This window comes from Rhea americana, unplaced genomic scaffold, assembly GCF_003343005.1.
Source record: "Rhea americana isolate MKP2758 unplaced genomic scaffold, rheAme1 scaffold_8, whole genome shotgun sequence".
Lineage (NCBI taxonomy): Eukaryota > Metazoa > Chordata > Aves > Rheiformes > Rheidae > Rhea > Rhea americana.
In genome coordinates, this window is record NW_028186978.1 from 5,133,034 (window position 1) to 5,146,085 (window position 13,052).

At 42.6% G+C, this 13,052-nt stretch overlaps 1 protein-coding gene across 7 annotated transcripts in view; it reads right to left on the bottom strand.

The window, feature by feature from the left end:
• The window catches only part of LIMCH1 (LIM and calponin homology domains 1), a 181,091-nt gene that overhangs the window by 167,165 nt on the left and 874 nt on the right, over positions 1 to 13,052 (bottom strand). The window lies entirely within an intron of this gene.

Below are 13,052 nucleotides of genomic sequence, written 5' to 3' on the forward strand. Positions count from 1 at the left end.
ACGTGGAATTGAGTCTTGCAAGGGATGTTAAGGACAACAGGAAGGGCTTCTTCAAACATAGCAGCAGCAAGAGGAGGACTAGGGAAAATGCAGGCCCACTAGTGAATGGGGCGGGGGCCCTGGTGACAAGGGATACAGAGAAGGCAGAATTACTGCRTGCCTTCTTTGCTTCAGTCTTCACTGCTAAGGGCAGCCACCAGGAATCCCAGAGCCTGGACATGAGGGAGAAAGTCTGGAGAAGGGAAGACTTTCCTTTGGTTGAGGAGGATAGGATTAGAGACCTTCCGGGCAGGCTAGACATCCACAAATCCATGGGCTCCGATGGGATGCACCCACAGGTACCGAGGGAGCTGGCGGATGTTGTTGTCAGGCCGCTCTCCATCATCTTTGAAAGGTCCTGGAGAACTGGAGAGGTGCCTGAGGACTGAAGAAAGCCAGTGTCACTCCAGTCTTCAAGAAGGGCAAGAAGGAGGAMCCAGGMAACTATAGGCCRGTCAGCCTCACCTCCATCCCTGGAAAGGGGATGGMACAGCTCATTCTGGATGTCATCTCCAGACATGTGGAGGATAAGAAGGTGATCAGGAGTAGCCAGCATGGATTCACCAAGGGGAAATCCTGCTTAGCGAATCTGATAGCCTTCTMTGATGGAATGACTGGCTGGGYAGATGAGGGSAGAGCAGTGGACATTGTGTACCATGACGCTGTTTCCCATAACATCCTCTTAGAGAAGCTCARGAAGTGTGGGTTAGATGACTGGACAGTGAGGTGGATTGAGAACTGGCTGAAAGGCAGAGCTCAGAGGGTCGTCATCAGTGGCGTGGAGTCTAATTGGAGGCCTGTGGCTAGTAGTGTCCCCCAGGGCTCAGTACTGGGTCCCATCCTGTTCAACTTCTTCATCAATGACCTGGATGAGGGGACAGAGTGCCTCCTCAGCACGTTTGCTGATGATACCAAGCTGGGAGGAGTGGCTGATACACCTGAGGGCTGTGCTGCCCTTCAGAGAGACCTGGACAGGCTGGAGAGTTGGGCAGAGAGGAACCTCCTGAGGTTCAACAAGGGCAAGTGCAGAGTCCTGCACCTAGGGAAAAATAACCCTAGGCACCAGCACAAGCTGGGGGCTGAGCTGCTGGAGAGCAGCTCTGCAGAGAAAGACCTGGGAGTGCTGGTGGACAAGAAGTTGACCATGAGCCAGCAATGTGCCCTTCTGGCCCAGAAGACCAATGGTCTCCTGGGGTGCATTGGGAAGAGTGTTGCCAGTAGGTCGAGGGAGGTGATCCTGCCCCTCTACTCAGCCCTGGCGAGGCCTCATCTCGAGTACTGCGTCCAGTTCTGGGCTCCCCAGTACGAGAGAGACATGGAGCTACTGCAGAGAGTCCAGTGTAGGGCTACAAAGATGATCAGAGGGCTGGAGCATCTGCCCTATGTTCCTCTGTTCCTCGCAGAGGAACAGCTGCGAGAGCTGGGCCTCTTGAGCCTGGGGAAGAGAAGACTGAGGTGGGATCTTATCAATGTGTACAAGTACCTGAAGGGAGGGTGTCAAGGGGACGGGGACAAACTCTTTGTTTGTCAGTTGCCCCCTGTGACAGGACAAGAGGCAATGGGCATAAACTGAAGCACAGGAAGTTCTGCCTGAATGTGAGGGGCAATTTCTTCACTGTGAGAGTGACGGAGCACTCCGGAACAGGAACAGGTTGCCCAGAGAGGTTGCGGAGTCTCCTTCTCTGGAGATCTTCAAGGCCCGCCTGGATGCAACCCTGTCTAACATGCTCTAGGTGACCTGCTGAGCAGGGAGGTTGGACTAGATGATCTCCAGAGGTCCCTTCCAACCTTACTGATTCTATGACTCTATGAAACAGACTAGCAAACTACAATGAATGAAAATTAGTAGATAAAATCCCACAGCACAGGTAGACAAGTTCTCCACTAAATCTTACTAGAATGTCCTCTCAGAGCTACCAATGTGAATTTTCATTAAGTTACCCAACAGCTAYCCATAATGGTTTTGCTTACTTTCTCCTCCAAAGCCACTCACAAGAAGCAAAATGATAGGAATAAAGTAACAAAGTGCTTACTACCAAGATGAATTTCTAAATGAAAATACRGATGTTTTAGTTTAGCATAATCTGAAAGTCTCAAGCGCTAACTGCAGCGCAACCTTCACATGAGGCACTGCAAGAAACCCAACTCAGTGTTCATCTCTGAAGAGCACCAAGACCAAGTGAACCTCTGCAAATTGACTTGGTGATTGCTTCCCAGGAGAAATAATCACCGAAAATGCTAAGTGGGGAAGGTGAAATTACTTTGTAAARCTACTTGTAACTAACTTGAGCTTCACCCGTTTTATTTTTAACATCACGCTCCGTTTACACCTAACTCCTCGGGGGAATCTCTGAATTCCTCAGCTGTGCTGTGCCAATCTAAGGTGCTCTGGATGCCAGCAACCACTATGCCACAGCCACCACCTCCAGTTTAGGAAGCAGCTTGCATGCTCAGACCCTTCAGAGGCTGAAACGTAGCTTTCCCTGTGGCCAGTACCTCCAGTGGTCTGAATATTCCTCTTGACAGACAGCAGCGACAGTCCAGCGTACTCAGCAGAGCAGGAATATGGACAGAGTGGTGCCGATCAGAGAGAGGCAGAAAATACAGCCTCAGCAAGACTGAAGATCTGCATGTTCATAATTAAAATGTTTTGAGGGTATTTTTGCTTCTCTTTAGAAAAGCCAAGCTGTTTCTAATAACAGATCATTTGAGTCGCTTGAGCTTTGTTGATTTATTACTTTTTTCATGTTATTCCAAAACTAGTCCAATTAAAAATTATTTTGGAGAGGGGTAGAATGTTAGACTTGCTCTTTATATCATTTCTTCCAACTCAGAAGAGAGWCACCTTTATGACTCACCAATTCTGACATTTTCCTGATGTTAGTGACATTTTCCTGGGAAACAGTTTGTTTTCTTGGCTCTCTCTAATTAATCCCGACACTGGCACAAGACACACACAGCACGTGCATGCCCTCAAATCAGGACCCTCCCCCGCCCAAACCACACATTTAAAACTCATCAGAATCAGGAAGATAATAAACAAAAAGCTATTTTTACGTTTCACCACACTTTTTCTGATTTAATTACATATTTACAGTTAGGAAAGTCTCAAGAGTTCTCTATTGCAAAGCCTGGTGCATGCAAGTTAGCCCACTGAAATAAAGCACAACAGTTGCATGGAAACAAAGATACATTGAGCGACTGAGGAATTCAGCACTAAACTCCTGAGACACTGGCATCCCTGCCAACGGCAGTTCGACAGAGACAAGCCAGTTTCCTCGCTCCTCCCTCCCCATCCACAAATCCAGGCAGAAAATGCTCTCTGCCAAGTAGCAGACTTGAGCTAACACATCATGGCTCCTTTTTTAATTAGGAAGAAAAAAAAAGGGAAAATAGAAGAAGATTTTAACAAAGGCAAGCAACTGATGATAGTTAAAACAAAGAATTATCCAAGAAAATTGAAGGCAGGGGGGGAAAGAAATTCAGTGCTTCTCACCAGACATTTAGGCTTTCATTCTCTGACAGAAGAATGCAGAAAAATCTGTTATTTAGAACACTGTAAGATTAGCCAAGTAGAAACTTGAAATAAATGTATTTTGTTTGTTTTTTGATGTTGTTCTTTTGGGGGAAAGGTGCCCAGTACACCCATATTTMAGGTATAAAATATGCACCACCTTGATATTCAAGAACTTATAGCATTAGAGTAATTAGTTCAGCAGTTTCCTTGAACACTTGTATTCAGCTAAGAACTGAAGTGGTAGGCTACAGATTTGGAGGCCGTGCTACACTTGTTTTGAGACATTTTGGAAAGACGTCTAAATTCCTGTAAATTTCATGGAAAACAATGCTTGCAACCTAAAACACCAGGCAGGGGTTTTAATCTCTGCCCTACGTCCTCTGTAGTCTTGCAGCCATTCTGCTCCCACATGAAATCAGTTATTTATGAGCATCAGCCTTCTGTTGCGTAAAAGGAAGACTGTGCTTCTCAAGTCAGAGCAAAGGTTACAATTAATTGTGCCAATCTATGGCCTTCTGTAGAAATACAAATTAATCTCTGAGTTTCTTGGCCTTCTAGTTTCAGTGGAAAGGGCTTTTCCCTTCATTTGAGGTTTTTTCCTTCAATTCTGCCACTTTGGAAATAGGAAGTTCCAATATCGAAAGATGCACTTTTCTTCTTTGGGTCACAGCATCTCCTTCCAGGAGTCCCCACACACCATCCTCTGTAAGGGATTTCTCTTGATCCCTATCAAGCATTATCAATATCTTATGTCAAAGCCATTGACTTGCATTTTTGGTGAAAGCGTCAGATCTAAAATGTAATTTAAGAGCTCTTGTGTAGTAATCGTTCATACAGGTTTCAGTCCCCCACTGTTGTGGGGAAAAACTTGAATCACAACAATGTACAGTCTGATGAACACAACGAAGGTTAAAGTCTAATATATTTTAAAAGGATATGTTAATCCAGCCAGATATTTGACTGCTCAAGGTTGCAATACTGTACCAACACCTATGGGAAAGAAAATACAATAGGGAAAGTCTTCACAGTCCCAGGATGAGCATTCCCTTTTTTGTTTTTTTTTTATTTTTTTTTTCTTTTTTTTTTTTGGGGGGGGGGGGCACTAGTATGTTGAATATGTGCAGCCACCTTCCCTACAGCCTGAAGGCTGGGACTTGTCTGACACCCAAAGAAAGGGCAGATGAAGGTGGTGAGATTTCTAAGGCTGAAATAGCAGAGGGAAAAGGCCCGGCAGAGGTTTTTTCCTTTCACGCTGTTCCTGAAATCTATTGTAGGATCACCTAATGGAAAAAWCCTCACCCTGCTTCCAGCATGAGCAGTATCTTGAGAAATGTCTAGGMAGGAGAGATTAATGGAAAGTATTTCCTTCTTATGTCCCTGCACACAGAGGAGTTAAATAATCGTTTCCCTCTCCCTTCAACACGCTGCTCCTGAGTCTGTGAAGCTCTGTATGCATCAGTGACAAGCACGCTACGGCCAACAAGCCACAGCAGTATTATTTTTCAAAATCTTAGCTTGTCAAAGTTTCTTTCAAAATCAAGCTGTCTTTGGTACCTGGCATGAGAGCTCAAGCGGAAGAAACTATCAGAGCAGGGTTTCTCTTCAAATGGCCAAATAAGTCTGGGGTTTTTCACCTTTCTCCCACCAAACAAAGGCACTAGACCATTTTAAGTCAATGTCAGAACTCAATTTTGATATTAAAATTAATTCTATCATTATGCTAGTTTTTCTGCTAAGTTAAGAATTACTAGCAGTGATCATTATATGTACACATATATATGTACATCAAAAAATATTTAACAATACTAAGCAAGTTATGCTAGAACAAAGCAGAGTGACTGTAAAGCTAGAGGACTGTTATAATGAAATGCTATCATGAACTATCACAGAGCTCTTTAAGGATTTAACATTTGAATCCTCAAGAATTAAACTTGCATATCTTTTCCTCAGTTCCTCAAGCAAGAGGAATAATTTCAATTCCCTATTGGCCAATTAAAGTAGCACATACGGACTTTAAAAAAAGACCTCATCAAACCAAGACAATCATATTTACTGTTTTCTAAAACAAAATGGGTTGTTTATTAAAAATAATTAGATTGGAAACTGAAAACATTTTACATTGATTTGAAGAGTTATTACAAAGGAAACTCAGTAGCACATCCTGAAAATATCTCTTATAAGCCACAGGAATTCTGCAGTCATATAGAAAAGAATCTTATTCATGTAAATAGACTCCCAAGCACTACAATAATAAGTAATCAAYAAAGTAATATCAAAAACAAAAATTCAGGTATATTCATTCACCTCCCTTCAAGTCATGGATTCACAGAATAATTCTGGCAAAAAGGGACCTCAGGAATCCTCCAGGCCAACCTTCTGCGCAAAGCAGGGTCAGCTGTGGGGTCAGATTAGGCTGCTTTGAACTTTGTCCAGTCTTCGCACAAAAACTTCCAAGGATAGCAATTTCCCAGCCTCACCAGCCAACCTGCTTCAATGCTTGACCATCCTCACAGTGAAAAAGTTTAAATACACCAGGTCAGGACCCCTCCTGTTTTAGTGTATGGACAGTTTTTTCTCAYCTTTTGGCCACGTACCTCAATAATCTTCTCATAGATGGATGCGGTAACAATTGGGGTGCTGTTAGTACCCTTTAAGTTGTCAGTTCACCAGGAYGGACAAGTTCAGCTCCCTCGGCCTCTCCTTAGAGGTGAAGTGCTCCAACCCCAGCCCATCTCASTCCAGTTTATCATCAATATCCTTCATGTACCAGAAGGCCCAAAACTAGATCAAGAATTTTAGATGCAGTCCAGCAAGTGCCAAGTAAAGGAAAATAACCACTTCTGTCAGTCTGCTGGCTCTGCTCCTGTTAATACTGCCCAGAATAACTACGAGTGCTAGCCTTCACTGCTGCAAGGACACACTGCTGTCTGATGCTTAGTCAGTTGTCCACCAGGTYCCCCTAAGTCCTTTTCAGCAGAACTGCTCCTCAGGCATTCACTCCTCACCCTGCTGCAAGCAGTAGTCTGGCCCAGATTCAGGGCTTTGTATTTATCCTTGTTGACCTTCAAAAGTCCTGCAAATTACAGCTGAATTAGAAGACCGCTAGAGTTTGGAGGGCTGATTTTTGGAGGAACTTCTTCACTAGGATTCTTGTATTTGCTGTGAAGCACCAGAGTTGGCATTGCTAGATATAAGCCATCTGTAAAGGCAAGCACACTCATTCTGTTTATAAAACAGATTTCAGTAATAGGGTAGCTCTTCATTTTAAGCCAGAGAGTATTCTATTTCTTAGAGAACCTTTCTTACAAGCCCTTCTGCCTCTAGGACACACTGCAGCCATTTTAACCTGGCAAAATTCTTAACACWCTTAGGAGAAGTCTCAGCTATTAATTTTGATGTCATATTATTAGTACCATAGTAGCACTGCTGTAGTAATCATGATCTAAGGGCCTGAGTAAGGCAAGGCAAGATAGTACTTTTTTTTTTAATCTGTTAATGATGTAGTGCAGAGAAAAGGAAGGAAAACTTAGATCTTCAGGGTCTGCATGCTAGACCGTTCACACCTTCCTCCTATGCAGCTGCATCAACTACCCTATTAAATAACACTTTCATCCCTACAAATCTGCAAAATTGTTCATCCATGGATGAAAAGTTTCTAGACTGGTAGCTTTTCCAAACAAAAGATAATATAAATTTTTATAACCCATTGTGAAATAATATTTCTTAGATCGGCCAACACATTTTAGAAGCTAGAAACAATTTTGTTCTACTGATCAACTATTTATCCTCGTTACTTGGGAAACATTCCACCTTCATTTCTAGAGGACAAATACTTTCTTTTAAAAAATGTTGTTACCATTAGCAGAACAAGTGGAACGAGGTTAAATAGCTGCGTTCAACTGGTCTTCAACACCAATTGCATAATAATGGCATTCCATATACTGGTGTTAAGGGTAGATCCTTTATTTCAAAATTTTAGTAATGAAAAGATAAATTAATTCAGGTTTAAGACAATTAACAATTCAGTCTTGCACTTCCTGACATTATCCCTTTATCAATAGTATCGTTGTTCTGATTATTCCCACCCACACTCACCCTCATGCCAACGGCTACTTGTAACATGGCTTAAACTGATCTCATGACAAGGGAATTGAGCTCATGTACACAGGAGAGGAGGTCAGCTGCCAAATAACTGGGGAAAAAAAACTTTCTAGAAGGTGATGCCTAAATATGAGGATCAAAGAGTTTGAGCAGATTTTCCTACCCTTTTTAAATCAATTTGGCTTTCATTCCACTGAATGACTAATTTAGCCAGAATGAAGAACATCCCATCTACCTTGTCTGCRGTCATAAAATACTGCCTAGGAGCATACGTAGAGATAAAAAAAAAAGGGAGAACTCTTCTCCAAGTTCAGGACAAATTAATTACACAGTAAAGTTATTCTGAATTCACATCCACTTAGGACCAGTCAGCCACAAATCTTTTGACTCTTTATGGCTGCTTTATAGACACTRTGGAAAGGATGCATCTGGCCTAGCTTTAGCTATCCACAGATCAGGCAGCTGAAGAAATGGGGTGGAGAGGACACTCCACCTCTCCTGTCATGAACAGAGAGTTGCTACCAGTGTAGACTCATCACCTACGAAGTTAAGTGACTAAAGTCAGGTAAGATGAATCCTACTCTGTCCACCAACTCTCTTCCAAAGCTCAAGGGCCTGGTTCAAAGCCTGCTGAGGTTACTGGGAATCTCTGCTTGCTCAGTGGATTTGGAGTCACATGTAGCACCCTTCCTGCAGGCTGGACTCCCTCAYCATGAACAGATGGTTTCAAGGCACAAAGTTCTAGCACAAAACAACTACCATAATAGATTAACAGGTCAAGCACTACTGGCCTAGATAAATACACTTGTTCACTTCAGTAAGAATATTCCCAATACTTTACATAAAGTATATGGATAAGATATTCTTCCAGTGAAAGAAAAAAAGAAGGCTAGACACTAAGAAATCTGAACTACAGGCTTGGTGGTTGCTTGGTGGTTAATTCAAGAGCCAACCAAGTTTCCTCTGATATTTGATTAATATCATGTAGTCTTAAAGCTTTGTGCACCCTCTACTCTTGAATGATTTTATTCAAATACACTCACAGGCAGTTCAACTGTCTTCTCTGGAACTGCCTAATGTAAGCAATATTTGCTGTATTTTATCTATTCCTATCCAAGTAAAGGTGAGAATGCAGTGGCACCCAAGTCCCAGTCTGGCTCAAGACCCCACTGTTCTAGGAACAGTACCAACACCCAGAGGGATTCAATTCCCTACATAAGGATCTAAAATCTGCCTCAAAGCATGATAAAAGTAGATGTTTATACATAACAGGAAATAAAAACACTCCTGAAGGATACAGGTCAGTCACATACTCAACAAATTAGTTAGCTTAACCACTACTTTTTATAAAAGCAGCTGTATCTCTAATGTCTCAAAGTCAGGACACCATTCAGCGTCATACTACATTTTGAAGGTCACATAAACACGCATCGCTGTTCCTCAAGTTCTAGACCTCTACAGCAGATTTTCCAGTCAAGTTCCTTCAGCAAGTAGAAAAGATTTTGTCAATGAGCTACTTCCACCTTCTTTTAAGTTACATTTTTTCCAGTAGGAGCCATAAGCCTCAGCTCTCCAGCCCTTTACCCCACCAGCGAGAGACATGCTGAAGAAGTTTTGCTTCCAGATCCCTGACACAAGACAGTCACATGAAGTTCATTTGTCTGAGTCACTGTCCTGGTTTTATATCCCTGGCGCCATTTCACAGATATGACAGCACAGAAGTGACGTGCCTAGAGCGATGTCTGATGAGACACATCCAGAAGCACTAAGTAATGCATCTGCCCCATCTCTCCTGCTAACAGCACTGCCACTGTTACTGACTAAGATTTCAGTATTGAAGGAAGCAGAGTATTTTTAACAGAGACAAATGTTTTGCTAAGAAAAAAGAAAAACACCCAACAAACTCCTCTGACTGGCAAATTTCTCCTTAACAAAAAGAACTGTCTAAGGGAATGCAGGTGGTAGAAAAGTGGAGGCCTTTCAGAAGTTACTGCTTTTCAGCCTGTATGCATCTTGAAGGAACAGCAAAGACAAACACTGAACATAGGGGGCAGAGAAAACATGACTTGTTTATTATTGCCATACAACTGTAAAGGAAGTATGCTCATCCGCTGGCAAAGTTTCTAAGGAATAAGTCTACGGAAAAGACATCCCTAACTGAACCAAGTCTCAACAAGGAGGATAYAGCATAATAATGAGGCAAGGCTAGGAGGTGTGATTCTGAGATAACAATACCCTTAGGAGTTACACCAGTATTAAAGGCAACTTTATTACTTCTATGAATCTTTGAYGGAAGAGTAACTGTTGCTACAGATGATCTTTCAACCATCCATTATTCCAGCTTAAACCCACATGCTAGGGAGCCTTGAGATTTTACGATTACAGAACATTAGATTAAACGAGACTTTTTATTTTGCTGTAGTAACCCATTATACTTCACAAGGCTGATATAATCTTTCAGTGAAACTGAGATGCAGTAATTGAAATGAGATGCTGCACCTTTAATAATGCAGACTGATGTAGCAGCCTCACAGGGTTTTTCATTTGGTGCCTTTATTGTAAGTCTTCTGTGTGCAACTAATACAGTTCACTTTATTATTAAGATGGCACTCTCTACTGAAATAGCACATGCCAAGCTAAGCTAAAATAATAGAACTGGTTTACTGTTACACAGCAGGAAGCATGGCTGATAGTCATGCAAAATTTACTACATGAGCATAGCCAAACTCTGGTTTCCTACAGCAAATGACTCTGTTGAATCAGCAAGTCCATAAAATTCCAAAACCCTATGTTCTTCAATAAAGAGACCACATCAAATCTATCACAATTCGAAGCACTCTCACGCAACACACAAACTGTTAAAAACGTAAGCAGCCTTTGCAGCAAGAATCAGAGCCATGGCCCTTTTTTCTGCTCAGGGTACCCCTTAGCACTACTAGTTCAGAGCTCCTGGCTTGAGACAAAGAGAGAAAGATCCCCTACAAGGATCCACCCAAACTTCAGTGCAAAATAGATTCCCCTGCTCTGTAGGGTCCAGATTAAAGTAATTCTCACAGAGGAAAAAGACAACATCTGGCACCCAGGAGCCCTGCTCTGATGAAAAGTTAAGCATCTAAGGAGTACCAGAAGGACTTTTGAGACCTTTGGACCAGGAAAGTACCTCGGTCCTCCTGAAGATCTAGACATCCACTGCTTTGTGACTTAGCTCCTCACCAGTAAAAGGCCATTTTTCTTTCCAGTCCCACCAGAGTAAATATGCACTGCAGACCACAGAGTGGATTTCCATCAGTGCAGCACAATGGTAATAGTCCTCCCATGAGTATTTAAAACAGATGAGAATCCAACTTGTGAGTCACATAACTTTTATTCTTTAGAAATCAAAATTTCTAACTTATTCTTAGAAATCAAAATGCACAGCAAGGTCAGAGTTTCTTACATGTGTCTTTTACAGCCTAAAACAGGTTTTRAGGTGCCTCACACCGTTAAGATCCTCACTAGCCTGTCTTCTCCATGTTAAAAGAGTTTCACCACCCCTGCTTACAACCATTATCACTTATTTTATTTTGGTTTAAGAGAAAAGTCATTTTAAATGAGTAGAGCTGAGCTGGCACAGACATTACATTGGAAATATTCTTTGGCCTAGAGATATTAGCATAAGTTAATTGGATAAAATTACATAGCTAGCCAAAGCAGATGAGTCTAGTAGCCACGCGCAGCCTGATCCTCATTTCCAAGTTCTTGTTTTCACCCAAATCAATAACATTTGATTCATTGAATGATGATACCTGCAACATTCATTCCTCATATTTCATTTGTAAATGAATGTTGCTTTTCATTAACTTCAGAAGTGCCATATTCTGCATAATTTATAGAATGGTCAATGCTAATGACATTTCTGAAGAAAAAATAACCCTTGTGCTCCAGAGCTTAAGCCAAACAAGGATTAAAAGGAAATCTAAAATGTTAGAAAAATTAAGTCACATTTGCTTTATAGGTAGCTTCTTCCTCCATCCTCTTAACAGCATCCMCTTTGGGCACTGCTGCAAAAGCAGATGTTTCGCCTGCAATGTCTCTAGTGTCACAGCAATGTTCTAGGTTCCCAAAATGCTCCCTCACACAAGAGGATAGCAGGGATAGTAACAGTTCCACAAAGCACGTTACAGCTCTGTCATTCATATAGCAATCAATTTTAARAAGTGAACAAATAAGCGTAAGAGGATATATACAATGTCCCCTGTACATGTGGATCTCTGACCTGCTCCAGGGGCACAAGGAGTTAAGGTTGTCTTCTGCCCTTCTCATCAGGCCCCAGTTCTCACAAGACCACGCGTGAGAACTCCTGTCACGGTGAATGGCAGAATAAACTGCCCAAGAGGGAAGCTTCCTCCTGATCCACAAGTTTCTGCTCTTAAACTGGAAGATTTATACTCCCTTAGTGATTATCATGCCTGGAGTCATTGCTGGCAGCTTCTTTACCTACACAGAATTGCTTAGCCATTGAGTTCTTGGCTTCATTAGCAGGCAGCAGAACTCCCTGGCACAACCTATAGATATTGTATGTACTGTATGGATAACAAAGTGATGTGCCTGTCTCTTGGTCCTGTATTATATGGATGGATAGATAGAAACCACTGTATTCACCTCCCTGAGACAACCAGTATTCATTTATACTCCACTTTTCCCCTTTTAGTCTGCCTTTTCYCTATATATCACCTTTCATTGACACATAAGCCCTTCTTTTCTTGTTCCTCACTGTTCTTCTGTCTGCGGTCCTACACCAGCCAGCTTACTATGTCTGTACAAATTCAGTGGAGTCTGACACAGCATTACCTTTTTGGCTGATACTGGAGTAAACCATTATTTTTGATATACTGAGAATTTGTAACTGAATTGCCTGAAGTACTCCCCGGAGTTTAAGAGAATATTAAAAGAAGGGAAAAAAATAATAGCGATTTGCCTAGCCACTGCTGAAAACACAAACTATTGAGGCTTACTAAAAGCTGCAGATTAAATTCAAAGCCTGCCGCTGAAGGAAGCTGTTACCCTGCTATCTTGGTTTATACCACCTTCATGCGTGTTCTGTACCAGCAATCAGATGAAGCGCTATTTAAAGTGACTCTATTGTTGCACGCCAAAATATTTAACTATTAAATTTCACCCACCACCTGGCTGCCCTCGCATTTTATAACACGAGCGCACAGATCCATTTTTCCGCCCTGCCCGAAGACCGCATTTCTGTCGCTAGCCGAGAGGAGCTCGGGCAGAGGGAGCCCCACGGGAGCCGCCTGCCCCGATCCTCCCCGGCCCGGGGACCTCTCCGCGACCTGCGCTGCGTTACCTGCGCGGCCGCGGCCAGCAGCGCGGGCGGGAGGCGCCGGAGGCTGCCGCGGGCAGC